Source organism: Lontra canadensis, unplaced genomic scaffold, assembly GCF_010015895.1.
Source record: "Lontra canadensis isolate GAN:19392208 unplaced genomic scaffold, GSC_riverotter_1.0 scaffold18, whole genome shotgun sequence".
Taxonomy (NCBI): domain Eukaryota; kingdom Metazoa; phylum Chordata; class Mammalia; order Carnivora; family Mustelidae; genus Lontra; species Lontra canadensis.
This window is the reverse complement of record NW_022631012.1, coordinates 14,251,047-14,275,280: the sequence shown is the minus strand read 5'-3', so window position 1 is coordinate 14,275,280 and position 24,234 is coordinate 14,251,047.

Below are 24,234 nucleotides of genomic sequence, written 5' to 3'. Positions count from 1 at the left end.
AAAAGGTACTTCCAATTATAAGATAAATAAGTCCTGGGATATAATGTCCAGCATTGTGACTATAGTTAATAATAGTGCCCTATATATTTGAAAGTTGCTAAGAGTATAGATTTCTCATTATAAGAAAAAATTTGTAACTATGAGTGTTGATGGATGTTAAATAAATTTATTGTGGTGATCATTTCATAATTTATACAAATATCTCATCATTATGTTGTATACCGGAAACTAATATAATGTTCATGTCAACCACATCAATAAAAAAGTAGACACATTTGAGTGAGTTTAATCAATTTATCTGTTTTATAGTTTGCAGTATACTATGAGATTAATATAATCCCATCTATATGGTAACATTATTATACCTGATAGCTATGCTACATTTTTTAAAAGATTTTATTTATTCATTTGAGAGAAAGTGAGCATGAACTGGGGGAGAGGGGCAGAGGGGAGGTATAAGTTGACTCCCTGATGAGCAGGGAGCCTGTGGGGCTGATCCCAGGACCCTGGGATCATGAGTGCTGGGATCATGACCTGAGCCAAAAGTTGACACTTAATGGACTGAATCAGCCAGGCACCCTGATTTATGCTACATTGAAAACATGTACTATGCCATGGTTCTTAAAATCCAGGGTGATGGAGCCAGACATGGACTCTAAGTTACCAGCTGAATGACCTTGGCGCGAATCTCAGTTTCTCTACTATAAAATAGATATAAGAACCCTATCTCAATGGACTTTTATGGAATAATCAACTAATAACATGTCCACATAAAAGTGGACAATAATACTGAATTACAGTACATGCACAAAAAGCATTAGTTCCTTCACTACCTTAGGAAGCCAAGCTAGAGTAGATCAGTGGCATTTTCCCCTCTCTCAATTTTTCCTTCTTTCCTGCTGTCCTTCCTTCCTTCCTTCTTTTCTTTCTTTCTTTCTCCCTCCCTTTTTTCCTTCCTCCTTCCCTCCGTCCTTCCTTTTCCTTCCTCCCTCCTTCTTTCTTCCCTCTTTCCTTCCTTCCTTTGTCCTTAAGAACGACTTTGGGGTTATTAAAAATGGAGATTTCTGGACCCTATCCTTTGAAGCTGAATCCTCGGGTTTAGAGCAGAAAAGGAAGGCGGAGACTTTTGATGTGGGCCGTCCCTCGGTCCATCTTGAGGGAAGAAGTGGTTGAGGGGATAGTGCATCGGGTGGTGGCAGGTGTGAGTGCAGGTGCTCTCTGATCCAGTTTGCCTTTCTCACAGACTTAACATATGGCTTAAGGCAAGATATTTCCCTTTCTACCCCTCCTTTGGCCATCTATAAATTAGAATAGAATTTAGAGATCAAGTCTATCGTTTTGGTCCCAGGAGAACCTTCTGTAAGTTTCAAATAATAGAATAACTTATAAGTTAATAACCTGTAAAGTTTATATTTGTGAAGTAGTAGCTTTTGTTAGGTTTTCAAATTCCTAACCTGGCCAAAGAAATGGCCAGGAGTTAAATTTTCAAAAGAGAGGGGCGCCCGGGTGGCTCAGTGGGTTAACGCCTCTGCCTTCAGCTCAGGTCATGATCTCAGAGTCCTGGGATCGAGCCCCACATCGAGCCCCACATCCGGCTCTGCTCAGCAGGGAGCCTGCTTCCTCCACCTCTCTGCCTGCTGCTCTGCCTACTTGTGATTTCTCTCTCTGTCAAATAAATAAAATATTTAACAAAAAAATAGGGGGCAGATTAGCAACCAAATACTAAGTCTCGTGGGGAGTTGGGGAATTAATAGCTACACACTCAGAAAAGGAAGGAGTTCAGAGGAAAAGCAGCAAAAGGTACAGGCAGAAAAAGAATGAATACACAAGAGAGGAAAACTGAAGATCAAATCCAAGAAAAGGAAGGCCAAGGGGGTTCCGAAATTTGTCTCTTGCCTAATGATTACCTTAAAATCCACAAAAGAAAAGGCTGCTGAGGGAAAAGAACTAACCAGAATTTCTGAAGGGAAATGAAGGGAAAAGCACAGAACTTAGAAGAACCTAAAGGGCAATGTGTAGTTGGGAGATTTTTTAAGTCAGCAAATACCCACACAAGGATTTCATTGAGGGAATTTGATTATAAAGTCCCAAGAGATGATTTAAGGCCCTTTCATGAACTCAGATGCCAAGATGAAAGACTGACTTTCAGAAATAGACCAATTTTTAAAAAAACTTAAAAAAGATTTGTGAAGGGAGAGAAGCTTCTGGTTGTTAATACTATTAAAATTGCATGTGGTGTTTCTAAATGAACATAATACTTATATAACAAACTGGTAGGAAGGGATCACATAAATGGTAAAAATCCTAAAAGCATTGAATGTGGAAAAATAAATTCTCAAAGTGTAATAAAACATCTACAACCAGGTAACTTAATGTATTAGTCTGCGCTTGTCTTTTCTTTATTTCCTTATATTTTTCTCTCTTTCCGTTTCAAGCAGACAGCCATGCTTTGGATTCCCTTCGTCAGGGAAGCTTTGAAGCTATAGTTCCCTTTGTCAGGTGTAATTTCAAAGCAAAAGTTGCATATATTCAAACTCCTTCCATCTTTTGTAAAAGCTAAAATTCATCAAAAATATTATGGTAAGGACCCCACTGGGGAGGGGAGAGAGGGCAACCAAGAAGAAAGGTATGAACTGTGCTATAGCTGAGTTTTGAAATGTTCTACAGGGTTTCTACGGGTGAAAAGAACGGTAGTACTTAACGACTGTTGTACATTCAATAGCCACCAATTTATTCGAGTTGTAGATGTAAAACTAATTTTTCTTAAGCTTTGAGACACAACATGGAAATCTAAAAAATTCACGTTACTGTGAATTTTTAAAAGTTATGAAGTAGTTCATGCTTACAAAAGAATGCATGTATATACATGTGTACATACACACATATAAAAATGTTGCATATAAAATAATACATATGATCTAAAGAACAGTGAAATAGACATCCATATACCTACCACCCAGTTTAAGGAAAGGATCAGTACCTCTGAAGCCCTCCCAGCCTCTCTGATCATCCTTATCACCTTTTCTGGAAATAACTACCTGTTTTAATTTTGTTCATAATTCCTTTGCTTTCCATAATAGTTTTATCTACAAATGAGTGTGTATATCCCTAAATCATATTCAGTTTGAGATGTCTTTGAACTTATGTGATATATTTTATATTTGTCTGTAATTTGCTTTTTTGCTAATATAACATTTCTTTTTTTTTTTTTAAGATTTTATTTATTTATTTGACAGACAGAAATCACAAGTAGGCAGAGAGGCAGATAGAGAGAGAGGCTCCCTACTGAGCAGAGAGCATGATGCGGGCCTCAATCCCAGGACCCTGAGATCATGACCTGAGCCAAAGGCAGAGGCTTTAACCCACTGAGCCACCCAGGCGCCCGCTAATATAACATTTCTGATAATCACCTAAGTTACTGCAACTCGTTATAGTTCACTCATTTTTCACTGTCATATACTATTCCATAATTTGAATAAACAATAATTTATATACCCATCCTTCTGTCAATGGACACTTTGGTTGTTTTCAGTTTTTGTTTTATATTATTATTACTATTATTAAGAAAGAGTACATATGCAAGCAGGGGGAGAGGCAAAGGGAGAAGGAGAGAGAGAATCTTGAGCAGGCTCCACAGCAATCCAGGAACCCACGGGGAGGGGGGGGTGCTCGATCCCATGATCCTGAAATTATGACCTGAGCTGAAATCAAGAGTGGGACACTTAACTGACTGAGCCATCCAGGCGCCCTGCATTGAACATTGTTAAATACATCTCTTAGTGTATGTATATAAGAATCTTTCTTGGATAAATAACTAGGAGTAGAATCACTAGGTTGTAAGGTACACCAAATTGTGTTCCAAAGGATTGCATCACATTACAATCCGTTAAACAAAGTGGTCTTCGTCCTCCCCAGACTTTTGGTACAGTCAGACTTTTTAATCATTACCAGTGTACTGGGAAGTAAAAATCCTTTATAAATCACTTTCATTTATTCTTTGATGATTGTTCAATTAATTCATAAATTCAACAGATTAAAATTCCTTAAAAAGTTAGCCCCCATTTACACATACAAAAATAAACCTTTTGAAACTATATTGACAAATTTAAGATATCTGATTATCTGAGCCACTCTACATGACTGAAAAGGCAAACTAACAGTTCAACAAGTGAGCTCTAAGACTCGTATCTATTCTAAGTCTAGTGAATCAAATTCATACATGTGTCAAACCAGGGCTCTCTTAAAACATTTAAGCACTATTTATAAATTCACTTCTTTTACACATTTCAAATTAAAACCTTAAGTCTAACATCAAATTAGCTTAACTTTTCTGATGGAATTTCAAGGTAATATATCAAATTCTCTTTATCTTTTCAAATACAATAACAAATAGAACAGCAATAACTATAAACTTCATTCCTTATTCATTATTACTAAGAGTTTGAATTATTTCATTATTACAGTGGACTTACCTAACTGTGGGGCATAATTTACAGTCATAGGCAGGTGAGATCAGAGATTCCAAACTGCTGTATGGATCACTGGTTAGAGATTTGTGACCACAATCAAGATCAGATGTGACTTCAGGATCATTCTACCAAAGTTACGTTAATTCATGAAGTCCTCATTGGAACTTCTGTTTGCTCTGTTGATGTTCAAGTTATCTACTGCTGCTTAAAAATTCCCCCCAAACTGAGCAGCTTAAAACCACAATAATTCCATTGTATTGGATGATTTTTATAATCATAAGTTTGAGCAGGGACTGGCCAGGAGACTTGTCTGCTCCATATTGCTTCGACTAAACAGCCATTTGGGTGTAGTCAGCTGATTGTTGAGCGGAGTTGGAGTGTCAAAGGGTAACTCACTTGTTTTGTCTTAACGTGGACATCTAGAAGGCTGGGCTTAGGTGAACCCATTCCCAGGGAGTTTCTCCTGCAGAGTAACCAAACTTCTCACATGGCTGCTCAGGAGACCCAGACAGAAAGAAGTCTGTGAGCTTTTAACGACTTAGCCTCAGAAGTTCCAGAATGTCACTTCCACCATTTCCCATTGATTAAGGAAGTCACTAAGTGCACTGATTCCAGAAGTGAGCAATTCAGCTCTACCTCTCAATGAGAGGAATGTCAAAGAATTTACAGCCAGCTTCAACCCACCACGGGTGTGTTCTGCTTCCTTTGTGAACCGATGACCCTGTCTAATTCACACTATCCTCTAGAATTTAGATTCCCCGAAAATCATATGTGGCTAGGTATCTTTTTGAATTTTCAAATTTTTGCTGTAAACATTTTTAAAACTTCATCATCTGATCTGGGAAAATAGGAATCTGAACTTTTACCCAGGTTGCAGTTAATCTCTTAGTCAATGATGACTTAATTTAATTTCATACTCCATCCCTACCCCCAGTCTGGCTTGTACTGATTTATTTAAACTTTGATTTTTGTTTGCCTCTCTAGTCACAATTTAAAAATCATTGTATTACATCCTTTATTGGGAAAGGTCAGAGTTGACAGATCCCAGAGTGTCAGTGTCAAGTATACGCTAAGACATCAGCAGACATACAGGGAGATGGGACTGGAAACACAGGAGCTACATTCCAGCAAAAGAGCCCTATTCCTCACACAGGCCGCAGAGTTGCTGGATCTCAAGCATGGGTCATGGGCTGGGCAATGATTATTTCAGTAGTAAACATAATGAGCCCATAACTTAAATTGAGTTTTCTGGTGGAATCTCTGTGGTAGTGGCTTCTGTACAATTCTGGGGAGAGAAGGTTTGGGAGCCCAATAATGACTGAGAATGAATTACTCTCCAACTTTATTAATTTGAGGCTCAGGGTTAAATTGAAATTGGCTTAAAACAACAGTGTGGTATTTTCTGCAGACCTGAGATAGTGTATAAAGATTCGCGCTGGGTTCAGCTGGAGCGCTAATACTAATTCCCAATCCTTTTACTATTCCTTGGTGAAAATTCCCTTCTCATTCCACCTACCATCTCAAGTAGCTATCACAAACTTCCGCCATTCTCCTCGGGGCCCCAACTCTGACATTCTCAACCGATGGCCTTGTTTCCTTCTTCACAGATTTCCTGTTCATCTGTCTCTCAAACTGACCTATGCCATATGCATTCTTCCGTCCAGCATCAGAGAAAGAAGTGTTCCTGTGTTAGCAGGAGTAAGCTACTCTTCTTTAAGGATGATTATCCTCCTGCCTTCTTTATCACCTACACTATCTGTGCTGTCAATTTCTCTGATATGTTAGCTTCACCTATAAACTGGTGAAACATTTTCCAGTCTTAACAAAATTGTTCAGTTCTAAGTTCCCCTCTAGCTAGTCTGCTTCACCTCTCTCATTTTCATTGTCAAGTTTCCAAAAATACTTATTCTAAACTATTCCACATCTTTAATGTATTCTCCAACCTAGTGTAACCTGGCTTTTGACTCCCCTACTTATGCTAAAATATCTCTCACAAACGTATCAGGTCCCAAATTTGGATTCCTTTCGACAGTTTCCAGCACTGCTTTCTATGTTGTAAACTAAACCTTCCTTAAAGATCTCCCCTTCCTCACCTGTCTTAAGGAATTCCTATCACTCTGATCATTCATTGTCAGGTTCCATCTTTGAATGCTCTCCCTAGAAATAATTCTTATACGTCCTTCAAGGATCTGATCTTAGCCAACGCTGTTTCCACTTATCCAACACTGACTATTTCCTTGAGCCACCTTATATGTCTGATATGTTTAAATCCTAATTAGCATATGCCTTCTCCTTTGAGGCCCAGATCCATATATTCAAGTTAAACTCTGCAAGAGGCCGAGATAAGCATGATGGGAGGAGCACAACCTACCTCAAATCGTCAAGTCAGGGAACACTTTTTTAGAGAAGTGTAAGTTGAAACCTGAAAAAATTAAGAGCTAGTCAAAGCAAGAGTGGGGGTGGGGGAAAGGGGCGGAATGAATTCGGCAGAGAAAGGCCAAAAGCAGGAAGGTACAAAGAGCTGGATTGTTCTAGGAAGTATGGCTGAAACACCAAGGGCGAAAGAGAAGACAGAAATGGGTTCCCTAATACTGAACCCACTTACCCAAACGGTGCAGTTAGCCAGCTCACCAGCACAGTGCAGCAGTGGGCCAGACCAGGACTCTTCCCATCTCTGCACAGGGCAGAGCCTGCCTGTAGGGGGCCCCAGGGGACATGGGCTCTTTGTAGGCAGGTTTATCACACAGGAGGCGAGGGAAGAGTTGAGCTGAGCCGCCAGTATGTTCTTCCCAAATTTTCCAATCAGACAAGTTTCTCTACCTCTCCAGGCAAGATGAATAAAGAAGCAAAGATAGGTATGATCAAAGGAGTCCTCCTAATAACCATCCATAGAATTTAAGCCAGACAAAAAAGTAGAGGGGAAAAGGGGATTGAGTGATAATGAAAATGGGTGGGGTCAAGGTACTGGGAGTCTCCACTAAACTGACAAATTGTGAGTGAGGGAGTTCCACAGAAAAAGGGCCGAAAAGGATAAAAGGATAATGGCCCAAAGCCAGATATCTGCAGCCCAGATTTCAGTAGTACCAAACTTTGGTTCTGGTAGATTCGAGAAATGGTCGGGGTGGTGCCCCTGTTATGGAATGGAGGAAGAGGTTTTGGAGGTGAGAAGACCCAGGAATGGGAAAAGCAGGTGGAGAATGAATTAGCCACATAAATGACACAGTTCTAAGGATGTCATAGAAAAAGGCGAAGAGAAAGACTGAACCAAAAGCTAAAGTCTTCAGTGGTTGAGATGGCAAGGAGCGCATTAAATGTTGGTCATGCGGGCAACAAGTGTGGATGAGTTTTGAAGATATTCTGAGAAGAAGGGCATGAAGTGTTTTGAAAGAAGGTAGGGAGGCAAAGCCATCGACTCCACCCCTTAACCCCAAGGTGCTTCGGGTACGAGAGAAAAAAAAAAACCAAAAAACCAGCTTCCACATGGGCAGGCTGCAAAAGCAGCGACCTCAGAGCGGAGGCAGCTTTGGGTTAAAGGAAGGAACCATTCGAACCCGGAGGCTGAGGCTGCAGGGCAGTTTGCTGATCGCCCAGTAAGATATGCTGGAGGCCGTTTGGAAGACCACAGGGCAATTTGGGAGTTAAGGAAGGGGTGAGCTTGGTGTCATTCATCTTGCTCCCTATGTTCTATTCGCACGAAATACAACGTAAACAGTAGACCCAGAGTATGGCATCTTGAGGGCCCTGGGGACAGTAACTGGAGCAATATGAGGGGGGAGGGGCATTTGGGGGAAGCTTGGCCCAAACAGAGATAAACAGAGGTGAACAGAGATGGGAAACGTAATAGAACTATATTTTTAGTCTTTTTTTTTTTTTTTTTTTTTTTTTTTTTGAGGATTCTAGTTATTTGAGAGAGAAAGACAGAGCATGAGCAGGAGGCAGGGGGAAGCAGAGGAAGAGGGAAAAGCAGACTTCTCTCTGAGCGGGGAGCCTGACTCAGGCTGGATCCCAAGACCCTGAGATCATGACCTGAGCTGAAGGCAGACCCTTAACCAACTGAGCCACCCAGGCACTCCTCTTTCTTGTGGTCTCTTAAAGTGGGGGTGGGATTTTGATTCTAACTTGAAGTTATCCATATCTTTCTGGTAATGCAGCTTTGGCAAGGGTTCATAATGGCTTTCCCAAGAGGAACTAAATCCTGATACTCTCACCTTCTATTTTTCAAGTTAATCCTCTTGTCACTGCATTAGCTGAGGAACCTTTCCTTTTCCCCGGGCTTCTGCAGAAACCAACATCATTGCTGGCCCTGGGCCAGCTTTTGAGTTCTTTGTTTTGCCAGCATGTCAAGGTACATGGCATCTTCTACCCAGGCGGTGCTTCCTCACCCGTGCATGCCTTTGTGTTTGCTCTCTTCCCTGGCATTGTCCTTACTCTTCTCCTTTGCCAGATAACAACAAATCATATTCCTATTTTGAGACTGAATTTGAGCATCAGTCTTTGATGCCTTTCCTGACCACCCCCACTATGATCTCACAAACACTACTGTTCCTCACTTGTGACTCTGATACCTTGAAGAACTAATTTATATTTGTCTCCCCAGTTATGCTGTAAATTCCTTGGGCCAAGAGTTATTTCCTACACATATTTTTATCCATAGTGCTTCATACATAGTAAGTTCTCACTAAGATTGTTGAATGGACAGTGTAATTCATTAAATAACCCATCTGTCTAGTGTGCTTTATACTACAGAGTATCTCTCAGTATTTTTCCTTTTCCTTTTTCATTAACATCAAAGGAAGTTGGTCCCCTGATTTCCTGTCCTGTTCAGTCACAAATCTCTTACCCCCAGCTCCTCCGAAAGACACCATTAACTCTTCCATTTCCTACTTTACGTCCTCACGCTCTTTTCAACTGCCTTTTCCCCCTCTGTCCTCAAGTATATTCAGGTTTTAATTTTTCACCCATGATATCAACACCTCAACTCTGCTGCTCCTTGTAGATACTTCCTTGTTGCTGTCAGATTTTCCCGCTAATGTGAGTGGCAAAAGCATCTCTTTATTTTTCTGCTTGTGCAGAAGCAGCTTTCAAGATTGCACATACAAAGTCATGCACAAAAACAAACAAAAATTACAAATCTTAAGGAAGAAAGGAAGTAATTTCCTAATATCCCATAATTTGGCAAAACTAATGTGTGAAAGAAAAGCCAAATTTTAGAAATAAATGCTTGATTTGGCCCATTTAACATTTTATTTTTTTAAGATTTTTATTTATTTATTTGACAGAGAGGGATCACAACTAGGCAGAGAGGCAGGCAGAGGGAGAGAGAGATAGGGAAGCAGGCTCCCTGCTACACAGAAAGCCTGATGCGGGGCTTGATCCTAGGACCCTGAGATCATGACCTGAGCTGAAGGCAGAGGCTTAACCACTGAGCCACCCAGGTACCCCTTATTTAACCTTTTAGATAAGCTACCTTCTTTCTCAGGCTGTGACTTGTAGGTGGTGTTTTTGTTCCTCCAGGCACATATACTAAGTCCAGAAGGATCGAGAGTTCTAATCTTTGAATGATGACACTTTGCGAATCTGATGAAAGGTATATGCACCCCTCACCCCAGGAAAAATAAATGCATATTGTCACTTTCTGCTTTAGTGTCAGAGGCTCACAGATCTTTTGAAGTCCAACTGTGGATCCAGTTTTGAAATTCGGCTTAAAATAAATTATTAGAGATGGTTTAAAGGTTTCTTTTTTTGATCTTTATTTTCTAACTTCCCTAACGGTGAACTCATCCAAGACTGACAGACTTTGAGTTCGGAGTGGCTGCCATAGGAGACACTCAGTTTTCCCATCTGTAAAATGGGGTAATTAATATTTTTTTTAAAGATTTTATTTATTTGACAGAGAGAGAGAGATCACACGTAGGCAGAGAGGCAGGCAGAGAGGCAGGCAGAGAGGGGGGCGGGGGAGGAAGCAGGCTCCCTGCGGAGCAGAGAGCCCGACTCGGGGCTCGATCTTAGGACCCTGGGATCATGACCTGAGCTGAAGGCAGAGGCTTTAACCCACTGAGCCACCCAGGAGCCCCTGGAGTAATTAATATTAATCAGTCATTATGTTGCACAGATTAATACTTGCAAAATCCTAATAATTGTGATTTTTCTAAGCTCCCTTTGGATCATCTATTATTTAGGTTGTACTTTTCTTCTCTAGATGAAAGCAGATACAATGCTACAGCTGCTTCTTCAGCTAATATTTTTTTTGTTGTTGGGGTTTTTTTTTTTTTTTTTGTGAAGGAACACCTGCTTAGAATGTACCTAAGGAGTTATTTCTTTGTTTTTTGATAATTAAAACACTGCTATGGAGATGGCTGACATCTGGATTCACTTTTAAAGACTTTGCTGTGTTTTCCTGGCTCCTGGGAGATTCATGAACTATAATGCATTAGATGGAAATGTGGTGATGTGCTTCAGTTTGCAACAGCAATTTTGCTCTTGCTTTGTTATTTCCCCACTGCAACGAGTGAGAGCTGCCACTCTGTTACTGCTGCTAAGAGATTAAGGGAACTGAGCTGAGCTCCAGAAATTTAATACTCCATATAATGCCTGATTTACTTTGATTCTGGCTTTGACTTGAATTGATAAACTCACTTGGGACTGCTCTGCAGAATCAACACCTAGGGATTACATTTTTTAAAAATAAACTCGTTCTGAAATAGTTTCTTCTGGGGGAAGCATGAAAATCTAGCTCTCTTACCTATTTCCAACAGTTACAGGGGAACAAAAACTTGGCAGAAGTATTTTAATATTACGATTTCCCCCAAAGTTATATTCCTCAATCTCCACTCAATTATAGCTCATTAAATTTTTCTAAATTTTCATTAAATTTCCTTCCCAGAACTATGTTCTTTTGTTTAAGGTGGTTATAAATTACACCATTACTTTCCCTACCTTGACGTTCTTCTTGGCCTGTCACTCACAGGTAGTCACACCCACGGAGACACCTGGATCAATCAGGGCTCCCAGCTGCAAAGGACATAAACCAATTCTGGCTGAGTGGGCAGCAAAGTTTAAAAGGAGATGGAAAAACTCAAGAGAACCGCTGGGAGGTTGGAGGGACAGGTATGGAACTCGGCTTCCGGGAGCGATGCTCACAAGCAACCCGTGGGAGGGGCCCCGTGAGGAGGTCACGCCCACTACTAACTATTGCTCCCACAAACACTAAAAGCAATTCCACTGCCCACCAAGGCCGCTTCCACGCCACGAATTTAACCTTGCAGGCACGTCCACTAGAAAATGTCAGATGCCCTTGCCAGCAAATTGGTTTCCAAGCAGAATTTTTCCTTCCTCAAGCTACTCACGTCCACTCAAAGTCTTATGCAGATATGCTGAATGTTGAAGGCTGGATCGTGTGTCTGCAACATAGCTGTTAAGAGCCTCTTTTTCAGAGCTTACCTTGGGGAAGCAGCACTTATATTAAGATTGGGGATTCCCTAAATGTAGCAAGTATTTTCAAAACAGCCTGGACAGCCAGAAATTATGAAAATGTTTTCTACAGGAGAGAATTAATATTTTGAGAATATATGCTAAGAGCCAGGTGCTTTAAATAGATTACGTAATCTTCAATAAAACAGATATTTTAACCCTATTTTATTTTTTATTTTTTAATTTTTTAGAAAGATCTTTTTTATTTATTATTGCAGAGAGAGAGAGAGAAAGACAGAGAGAGCACAAGCGGGGAAACAGCAGGCAGAGGGAGAAGCAGGCTCCCTGCTGACCAAGATGCCTGATGCAGGACTCGATCCCAGGACTCTGGATCATGACTTGAGCCAAAGACAGACACTTAACTGACTGAGTCACCCAGGTGCCCTATTTTACTATCATCATGTGACAGCAAGTCCAAAAAACATCAGCAATAAAATATTCCTTCTTGCTGAAGTGAACTGTTTCCTACTCCTTGGTACACCAGTATACATAAGAAGCCCCCAACTTCATTTCTGAGGTTTTAAAAAAAGAAGTTTGTTTAGAAATTCTCACTGAAGTGCCTTAAACAGTTTCATTTCCCTAGAATAGACCATAAAGAAAAAAAATAGGCAATGTAACACATGATATACATGAGTGCCTATCTTTCAGTATTATTTCTAAGGAAACAATGAGTTCTACTTTTCATTTTAGAAGTACATCTCTCCCTTCTTACTGCCCCCCCCCCCCCAAAGAAGTATATCTCTCTCGAGCTTCGCAGTGTTAGCAGAGGCTCTTTTACCCTCTAGTAGCACCAGAAGCCCTAATAATAAGGCCGAGCCTCCTTGGAGAGTCCCTTTCGTAGCTGTCTTGGCAAAGTGGTTCTTGGTGATAAGGAAGGAAGGAGATGCATCCTAGTAATTTATATAGTAGTGTGGGAGGAAGTACCTCTTGACATTGGCATGAGGAAGACACTGTTTAAATGAATCCCCGGCTACAGAGAATTTGAGATCTTAAAGAATTGCTTTACCCCATCATCAAGTCTTACAAATTTTGTCTCCTAAATATCGCTCCCATAAGTTCTCTCTCCATCTCGGCCTGTTCAGACGCTAATGCTATTTGATGGAGACTACTGCAGCATTCTGCTAGATGCTCTCCCTTCCTGTCCTCCGTCTCAGCAAATTCCAATCTATTATTCACATGACTGTCAGAGTGACCCATCGAAGCATGAGTGATAGCGCAAGATTTCCTTGCTTAAAACCTTCCCATGACTTCCATGTCCTTTAGGAGATGCCATGCAAACTCCTTTGCAAGACTCAGAAATGTCTTTAAGATGTGGCCCTTCCCTGCAGTGCTTGGCTTCATCCTTTGTCGTTCTTTAACTCAGACACTGTAGGATATCTAATCCGAACTGCCTGCACTCTAAATGTGAGGCTGTCTTAGGCCTCCTGCTCTGCCATATGTTGCTCATTCAGCAGCCTACGTCCTCCTACGCACTGACCTCCAGTAAGTCTTCTCTTTTACAGATTCAAACTACATTAAGTTCTCCATACTCTGTGCTCCATCCCGCAGTGCTAGAGGCTTGCTTTCATATTAGAATGTAAATTACAGAAAAATAATTGCATTCTTCTCTGGCTTCTCTTACTAGACTCTTCTTTTTTTTTTTTTTTAAAGCAGTGGCTATGTCTTTTATCTTTGCCACCCCTGCGTTTAGTGAAGTTTTTGGTATAGATATCATATACTCAATAAAATTAAAAAAAAATGCATGCCAGACTCGACACAGTATGCAAGCTGTCAAGGTGGTAGCAGTCTAGTAGTTAGGACAGGTCAGATTCATGTAACTAAAACACAAGGCGGGAGATGTGCTACACCCAGAGTTCAAAGGAAATGCTTCGGTGACGTTAAGGAGAGAGCTCCCAGTTCCGGTTTCGGGGGGTGTGTGTGTACAAAACTAAGGAGAACCAGGGGAGAAGATGACATTTGAAATGGACTCTGATAGGGGGAATTTTAATACTTGGAGCTGCATCAAGTATAAGGACTATGTTAGGTCACATACTGATACAGTAAAGCAGGGGGTGTAACACCAGATCACAGAGTAGTCCCACCAAGCATATAAGAGAATACAGGAAAAAAGCTGGAGAGGTAGTTTAGACTTTACATGCTTGCTAAGGAGTCAGTAATTAATTTAGAAGGCAACCGTAGTGTAATTAAAGGCAGTAATTAGCAGAAGAAAACTATTACAGCAAGTGTAATATTCTGAGTGAGGAGTTACAAGGTCATCTTTGGCAGGTAGTATAGTATAGACAAGCAGACAGATCTGGGACACTTATTGGTGACATGATCTCGAACATGTTATTTAAATTAACAAACCCCAAATTTCCTAATTTATTTTAAAAGAATGCTGTAATTAAATTTATGTAAAGAGATTAGCACAGAGCTTGGCATGTACCAAGTGCTTGAATTAATCAGTGATAGTTCAGCTGCCACTGATAAAAATTCAAGTCAAATCAGCATAAGCAAGTAAGGGAAATTATTAAGAGGCTAGTGACAAAATCAGTGGAACAGAATAGAGAGCTCGGAAATAGAACCACATGTAGATAATCAAATCATCTTTGACAAAGGAGCAAAGGCAATACAATGGAGCTAAAAGATACTCTTTTCAACAAATGGTGTTAGAAGAAGTGTACATCCATATGTGAAAGAAAGAGTAAGTGAGAGAGAGAGGGAGAGAAAGAGAGAGAGAGAGAGAAAAGAAAGAAAGAAATCTAGACATAATTTTACACCCTACACAAAAATTAACCTAAAATGTAGCATAGACCTAAATGTAAAATGCAAAACTAAAAAAGGCCTAGAAGATAACATATGAGAAAATCTAGGTGGCCTTGGGCTTGGTGATGACTTTGCAGATACCATATCCAAAGCTCAGTCCATGAAAGAAAAAATTGATAAGTGGGATGTCATAAATATTAAAAATTCCTATGAATTTTTGTGAAAAACACAAAAAATTTCTGTGAATTTTTGTGAAAAACACTGTTAAGAGAATGAAAAGACAATCCACAGGCTGGGAGAAAATCTTTGCAAAACACTTATCTGGTAAAGGACTGGTGTCTGAAATCTATATAGAACTCCTGAAACTCAGCAATATGAAAGCAAATAGTCTAATTGGAAAAGGGCAAAATATTTGAGCAGACACCTCACCAGAAAAGACATAGAGATGGCAAATAAACGTATGAAAAGATACTCAACATCACATGTCATCAGAAAATTACAGAATAAAACAATGAGATGCCATTGCACATCTCCTAGAATGGCTGAAAGCCAAAATGCTGACAGCACCAAGTGCTGGCAAGGATGTGAGGCAGCAGGAACTCTCATTCGTTGCAGGTGGGAACGCAAAATGGAGGAGCCACTTTGGAAGACAGTTTGGCTGTTTCTTATCAAACTGAATATTCTCTTACCATATGATCTGGCAATTACACATCTTGCTACTTACCTAAATGACTTGAAAACTTGTGTTCACACACAAAAACCAGAGCACGAGTGTTTATAGTAGCTTTATTTATGATCGCCAAAACTTGGAAGCAACCAAGATGCCCTTCAAATAGGTGAATGGATAAGCAAACTGTGGTACATGGGTACAATGGAACATGATCAAACCATGAAGAGAAAAGAGCTATTATACCATGAAAAGACATGAAGGAAACTCAAGGGCATACTGCTAAGAGAAAGAGGTGAATCTGAAAAGCCAATATACTACATAATTTCAAATATATGATGTTCTGAAAAGGGCACAACTAGAGACAGTAAAAAGATCAGAGATTGCTAGGGGTTGGCGGGGGTTGGGGAAAGGATAAATAAACTGAGCACAGGAGATATTCAGGGCAGGGCAACCATTCAGCATGATACTGTAATGGTTAGTATATGGCATTATACTGCTGACAAAGTCCATAAAATAAAACATAAAAAATGACTCCCAATGTAAATAAGCTATAAACTTTAGTTAAAAATAATGTAAGAATATTGGCTCATCAATGGCAACAAAAGTACCACACTAATGGAAGATGTTAATAGCAAGGAAACTACAATGGGGAGATAGAGGGAATATGGGAATTCTTTGTACTTTCCATTCAATTATTTCTGTAAACCTGAAACTGCTCTAAAAATAAAGTTATAAATTTAAAAATTCACTAAGCAGTATATATAAAATTCATGCAGTTTAACAAAAAATGGAAAAGTTGAGGCACTTCGGTGGCTCAGTGGGTTGAAGCCTCCATCTTCGGCTCGGGTCGTGATCCTGGGGTCCTGGGATCAAGTGCCACATCGGGCTCTCTGCTCAGCAGGGAGCCTGCTTCCTCCTCTCTCTCTGCCTGCCTCTCTGCCTACTTGTGATCTCTGTCTGTCAAATGAATAAATAAAATCTTAAAAAAAAAAAAGGAAAAGTTGTGTTTTTTTTTTTTTTTTTTTTTTAAAAAGCTACTCAGGTAATTCCCAGAAACAAAGACAACCCAAAGCTTTAAGGACTAAACCTGGGAATTTGATTTCTCTTTTCTTCTGTTTTCACTCTCTGATAAGTAAACAGGTTTTCTTTACATGTCAGGAATAACGATGTTCCCCACTCCTTCCACCCAAAAAGACCTAGACTGGTAGCTGAGGCTGGTGACAGTGTGGGGAATCTGGGATACTTAGTCAACAGAGAAATTTTACTGAACCCCTGAACAATAGTGACCCGTGTTACATGATAGCAAACAATGGACATTACAGTTGCCTACAGTAAGGAGATAAAAAGGGATCCTAATGAAATGTTAAAAAACTGAACTTAGAGAAGTCTGGGTGGCTCAGTCAGTGTCTGCCTTCCATTCAGGTCATGATCCCAGGGTCCTGGGGTCGAGTCCCATATTGGACTCCCTGCTCAGCAGGGAGCCTGCTTCTCCCTTTCCCACTCCCCTTGCTTGTGCTCTCTCTCTGTCTGCCAAATAAATAAATAAAATCTTTTTCAAAAACCCCTGAACTTATTTTCAAATTGTAGATTCATGTGTCATTATTCCTGAGATATTTTCACTGGGTATAGGATTCTGGGTTGACAGTTCTTTTCTTTCAGCACTTGAAAAACATTGTTATTTCTTTCTGACCTCCATGTTTCTGATGAGAAATTTGCTGTCATTTCCATTGTTTTTCTCCCATGGGTGAGGTACACTGATGTAAAATTAACAGACCTTTTAGAATCTCTAGCAATAAGAAAGTTTTATTCCAGCCCAAGTTAGGACGGCTGTGAGGGATACACAAACTTCACAAAGAAGACAGTGCTCCCGCAAAGGGACATTTGGTGGAGAGTTATATACATCTTTTTACATTAAAATGTTACAAATTATCAGACAAAGGACATTTCAGAAAGTTGCAGACCTTATCTTAAGTTTCTAGTATATGCAGGGCTGTGTGACTTTATGGGAATAAGGGAAGTTTCTTTCTTTTCCTTATCTTTTGTGTTCAGAATGTTCTTTTTTGGTTATTTTAACAGAGCTGATGTACAACGTGTGCTTGGGGCAGAAACAGACCCAGGATTTGAAGTTTTGTCAAGTCACTTTCACCTTGGTTAATGTTAAAGAATAGCTTCCCTGGGAGCCCAGAAGCAGAACCCACAAACATTGAAAGTTGAAAATTTCCTTTATCAGGTGTCAGTTCTTTCTAGATGGTGTCAAGATTTTTCCTTCGTCTTCAGTTTCTACAAGTTTAACTATGATGTATATTGGCATAGATTCCTTTTGTTATATCCTGTTTGGGGTTCATTCAGATTCTTGAGTCTATAGGTTATGTTGTTAAATTCGGGAATTTTTTAGCCATTATTTCTTTAAGTACTTTTTCCACACTACTCTCTTTCTCCTCTCCTCCCAAACTCTAATAACATGAATGTTAGATATTTTGTGAAAGTCTATAATCCCCTATGGCTCTGTTTATTTTTAATTTTTTTTTCAGTCTATTTTCTTTTTGTTGTTCAGATTGGGTAATTTCTATTACTCTATCTTCAGGTTCACTGACTCTTTCCTCTATTTCCTACACTGCTTTTGAGCCCATCCAGTATGGTTTTTATGTAGGTCCTCCTTTTCCTCCTCCTTCTCCCCCCACCCCCACCACCTTCTTCTTTTTTTAATCTTCTATTGCATTGTTGAGACTTCATTTTTCTTGAGGCACTCTAATTTTAAATATTTTTTCAAGTGTGTTTGTAATTGCTTGGTGCAGCATTTTTATTAGTGCTGCTTTAAAATCTTCAGAAAATTCTAACACCTCTGACATTTCACTGCTGGCATCTATTATTTGTCTTTTTTCATTCAGTTTGAGATCTACCTCATTCTTGGTATGACAAATGGTTTTCAAACAAAACCTGGAATTTTTCATATTATATGATTCTGTATCTTATTTAAACCTTTGGTTTTAAACGTTGTCTGATACCACTCCAGCAGGGGAGAAGGGTTGTTACCCTGTTACTGCCACGTAGTGGTAGAAATCCAGATTCCCTGCTTGGCCTGATCTGACAGTGGATGGGAAGGAAGAGCTCCTCATTACTACTGGATATAGACAGATGTTCCAGCTCTCCACATGGTCTGTAAATGACACTGTGGTAGGTTTGGCCTCATTATTCCTGGGTAGTGGTGAAGGTCCTGACTCCCCATATGGTAACCACTGACAATATGAGGGAAGGAGAAGGCTTGTTACTGGTGATGGAGATGATAGTCCAGGCTCTTTACATGGGCTTCTCTGATACCACCCAAGCAGGGGTATCAAGGCATCTCATTTAACTTGAGGGTAGAAGTCTAAGTCCTTACTCAGCCTTCGCTTCTTGGGTAGCCCACAGTTTTTTCTGAGATATTTTGCTGGAGTAGAGCAGTCTTTTTCTCAATGTTTTCGATCTTCCCAGGCTTTCCCTTCCTTCCTGTTTTGCCTGGTGACAGCAGCCTTTTCTTGAAACTTTTGTTGTTTGTGCCTATCAAGAGTTTCTGAGTAGTTGGATTCTTTAACTTTAATTCTGTAATATATGAGGCAAAAGAAAAATCCAGTGTATCTACCATCTTGTTATTTCTCGAGTCCCAAGGTCCCAGGTCTGTCTGCCTTTTTTTCTTTTTTTAACCTCTTAGAGTCATCTTGTGTTTTATAGATAATGACTTAGCCAAGTCTACTTCATCTTTTATTTTATTTCCTTTATGCTTAAGTTCAAAGATCTCTGAATCCTAATACACTTAGAGTAGAATCTGGGTATGGTTGTTTCAAAATATGTACACAAGACTTCATGATGTATTACAAAGCTCTCATCATCAATACAGTATGGTACTGGCACAAAATAGACATGCAGATCAGTGGAACAGAATAGAGGACCCCAAAATGGACACTCAACTCTGTGGTCAACTATTCTTCGACAGAGCGGGAAAGACTATCCAATGGAAAAAAGATAGTGTCTTTGACAAATGGTGCTGGGAAACTTGGGACAGCCACATGCAGAAAAATGAAACTGGGCCACTTTCTTACACCATGCACAAAAATAAACTCAAAATGGATGACAGACCTCAATGTGAGACAGGGATCCATCAGAATCCTAGAGGAGAACACAGGCAGCAAACTCTATGACCTTGGCTGCAGGTCTCTCTTGTGTTCCCTCTCTTACTGTCTCTCTGTCAAATAAATAAATAAAATCTTTAAAAACAAAACAAAACTACTCACTAAATCTAGCCCACAAAAAAGGGAAAAAGAATTAGTTTCTACTTCTTAAAGGGAAGAGTGTCAGAATTCTTGTGGACATATTTACTTATTTATTTTAATTCAATTTAGTTAATTTATACAATAGTATTAGTTTCGGGGATACAATCCAGTGATTCATATAACACCCACTGCTCATTACATCACATGCCCTTCTTAATGCCCATCACCCAGTTACCCTGTCTCCCCGCCAACCTCCCCTTTCTTCTTGTTAGACATGTCTCCAAAGGCAAGGGAATCAGAAGCAAAAGTGAACTATTGGGACTTGATCAAGTTAAAAAGCTTTTGCAGAGCAAAGGAAATAGTCAACAAAACTAAAAGGCAACCTACAGAATGGGAGAAGCTAGTTGCAAATGTCTTATCAAATAAAGGGCTAATATCCAAAATTCATAAAGAACTTATCAAACTCAATACCTGCTGTGCCTGGGTGGCTCAGTTGGTTAGGTGTCTGCCTTCAGCTCGGGTCATGATCCCAGGGTCGTGGGATTGAGCCCCAGGGCTGGCTCCCTGCTCAGCAGGGAGTCTGCTTTTCCCTCTCCCCCTCCCTGCTGCTCATGCTTTCTCAAATAGAAAATTTAAATAAATAAATAAATAAATAAACCTCCAAGACCAAAAACAAAAAACAAAAACAAAAACAAACAAACAAAAAACACTCAACATCTGTAACTGTCCCTCAGAACAATGTACTGACCAAACATGCTTGAACATGTACCAGCAACAGGCCTCTGGGGGAGAGGATGATATACATCCTTGAAGCCAAGCAGCGGGGAACACCCTGCCCACTCAGCTCAGGGTGGAAAACAGCCTGCTTCTTTTTTCTTTTATCTCCCCTTCTCCAAGAGATCACACGTAGCTAATTAGATGATTCCTTTAAATGTGTTTCCTCAACCACAAATCCTATACTGCTTGATCAGACACATCTTGTTTATCTATAATCTCCTTCGACTTCTTTGTTGATTGTTGTCTTGTATCTAATAAATAAGGGACTGAGGAGTTGTTTGAGGTGGCAGGCAGTCTTCTCAATGGACAACCCCTGCTCCCATTCTCTTGAAGCTGACTTGATTGTGCCTCATTCTTTTCCTGTGCACTGTTGGAAATCAGCAAGTGGCCGTTGGAAAGCGGCAAACACCCAAAAAGCAAAAAATCCAGTCAAGAAATCGGCAGAAGACATGAACGGACATTTCTCCAAAGAACACAAATGGCCAACACTTGAAGAAATGCTCAACATCACTTGGCATCAGGGAAATACAAGTCAAAACCACAATAGGATACAACCTCACACCAGTCAGAATGGCTAATATTAATAAGTCAAGAAACAACAGATGTTGGCAAGGATGTGGAGAAAGGGGAACCCTCCTGCACTGTTGGTGGGAATGCAAGCTGGTGCAGCCACTCTAGAAAACAGTATGGAGGTTCCTCAAAAAGGTAAAAATAGAGCTACCCTATGACCCATCAGTTGCCCTACTAAGTATTTATCCAAAGGACACAAACAGTGATTTGAAGGGGCACCTGCACTCCAATGTTTATAGCAGCAATGTCCCCACTAGTCAAGCTATGGAAAGAGCAGAGACATCTATGGACAGATGAATGGATAAAGATGTGGTGTATGTACAATGGAAACTACACGGCCACCATAAAGAATGAAATCTTTTTGTTTGCAATGACATGGATGGGACTAGAGGGTATTATGCTAAGTGAAATAAGTCAGAGAAAAACAAATACCATATGCTTTCACTCAGATATGGGATTGAAGAAACAAAATAGAAGAGCGTAGGGGAAGGGAAGGGAAAATAAAATGAAAACAAATGAAAATAAAATGAAAACAGAGAGGGAGGCAAACCATAAGAGACCCTTAAATTCAAGAAACAAGCTGAGGGTTGCTGTGGGGGGGAGGTTTGTGAGGGGATGGGGTAACTTGTTGATGGGCATTAAGAAGGGCATGTGATGTAATGAGCAGTGGGTGTTACATGCAACTGATGAATCACTGGATTGTACCCCTGAAACTAATAATACTGTATAAATTAACTAAATTGAATTTAAATAAAAAATCAATCAATCAATCAATCCATCCATCCACAGGAATTTTGATGTTCCTCCCTTCGAGAAGTAGAGACATGGGGTGCCTGGGTGGCTCAATGGGTTAAGCATCTGCCTTTGGCTCAGGTCATGATCTCAGGGTTCTGGGATTGAGCCCGACATCGGGCTCTCTGCTCAGCAGGGAGCCTGCTTCCCCTTCTCTTTCTCTGCCTGCCTCTTGGCCTACTTGTGCTCTCTCTCTGTCAAACAAATAAATAAAATCTTAAAAAAAAAAAAAAGAAGTAGAGACTAATGCTCTTTCCCCTAATTGTGGGCTAGATTTAGTGAATAGTTGTTTTTTTTTTTAAGATTTTATTTATTTTTTATTTATTTAAGATTTTATTTATTTATTTGACAGAAACAGAAACATCGAGAGAGGGAACACAAGCAGGGGGAGTGGGAGAGAGATAAGCAGGCTTCCTGCAGAGCAGGGACCTGAGCTGTAAGGCAGACAAGGCCTGAGTCACCCAGGTGCCCCTGGTGAATAGGTTTTAACTAGTCTCCCTCCTCCCCAACTCTATTCAACCACTAATCTACTTCTTTTTTTTTTTTTTAATCATTTTTTTTAAATTTATTTTTAGCATCACAGTATTCATTGTTTTTGTACCGCACCCAGTGCTCCATGCAATCCGTGCCCTCTCTAATACCCACCACCTGGTTCCCCCAACCTCCCACCCCCACACCTCTTCAAACCCTTCAGATTGTTTTTCAGAGTCCATAGTCTCTCATTGTTCACCTCCCCTTCCAATTTCCCCCAACTCCCTTCTCCTATCTCCCCATGTCCTCCATGCTATTTGTTATGCTCCACAAATAAGTGAAACCATATGATAATTGACTCTCTCTGCTTGACTTATTTCACTCAGCATAATCTCTTCCAGTCCCATCCATGTTGCTACAAAAGTTGGGTATTCATCCTTTCTGATGGAGGCATAATACTCCATAGTGTATATGGACCACATCTTCCTTATCCATTCGTCCGTTGAAGGGCATCTTGGTTCTTTCCACAGTTTGGCGACCGTGGCCATTGCTGCTATAAACATTGGGGCACAGATGGCCCTTCTTTTCACTACATCTGTATCTTTGGAGTAAATACCCAGTAGTGCGATGGCAGGATCATAGGGAAGTTCTATTTTTAATTTCTTGAGGAATCTCCACACTGTTCTCCAAAGAGGCTGCACCAATTTGCATTCCCACCAACAGTGTAAGAGGGTTCCCCTTTCTCCACATCCCCTCCAACACATGTTGTTTCCTGTCTTGCTAATTTTGGCCATTCTAACTGGTGTAAGGTGATATCTCAATGTGGTTTTCATTTGAATCTCCCTGATGGCTAGTGATGATGAACATTTTTTCATGTGTCTGATAGCCATTTGTATGTCTTCATTGGAGAAGTGTCTGTTCATATCTTCTGCACATTTTTTGATATGATTGTCTGTTTTGTGTGTGTTGAGTTTGAGGAGTTCTTCATAGATCCTAGATATCAACCTTTTGTCTGTACTGTCATTTGCAAATATCTTCTCCCATTCTGGGGGTTGCCTCTTTGTTTTCTTGACTGTTTCCTTTGCTGTCCAGAAGCTTTTGATTTTGATGAAGTCCCAAAAGTTTATTTTGGCTTTTGTTTCCTTTGCCTTTGGAGACATTATCTTGAAAGAAGTTGCTGTGGCTGATATCGAAGAGGTTACTGCCTATGTTCTCCTCTAGGATTCTGATGGATTCTTGTCTCACATTGAGGTCTTTTATCCATTTTGAGTTTATCTTTGTGTATGGTGTAAGAGAATGGTCGAGTTTCATTCTTCTACATATAGCTGCCCAGTTTTCCCAGCACCATTTATTGAAGATACTGTCTTTTTTCCACTGTATATTTTTTCCTGTTTTGTCGAAGATTAACTGACCATTGAGTTGAGGGTCCATATCTGGGCTCTCTACTCTGTTCCACTGGTCTATGTGTCTGTTTTTATGCCAGTACCATGCTGTCTTGGTGATCACAGCTTTGTAGTAAAGCTTGAAATCAGGTAACGTGATGCCCCCAGTTTTATTTTTGTTTTTCAACATTTCCTTAGCAATTCGAAGTCTCTTCTGGTTCCATACAAATTTTTGGATTATTTGCTCCAGCTCTTTGAAGAATACCAGTGGAATTTTGATTGGAATGGCATTCACTAATCTAATCCTGTGCTATAGATGTGCTATTTCCAGACACCTCATATAAATGGATTTATACAGTATAAATATAACTAGCATTTGCCACTGAGCATAATGTTTTGAAGGTTCATTGATGTTGTAGCATGTATCAGCACTTCATTCCTTTTTATTACTGAATAATATTTCATTGTATGGCTATACCACATTGTATGGATATACGGATATAAAACGTTAATGGACATTTTGGTGTTTCCACTTTTTGACTGTTTTGCTGCTACATAGTTCCGTTATGTAGTTATGCTACTACAAACATGTGTAAACAAGTTGCTATGTGGATATATTTTCATTTCTCTTGAGTATATAC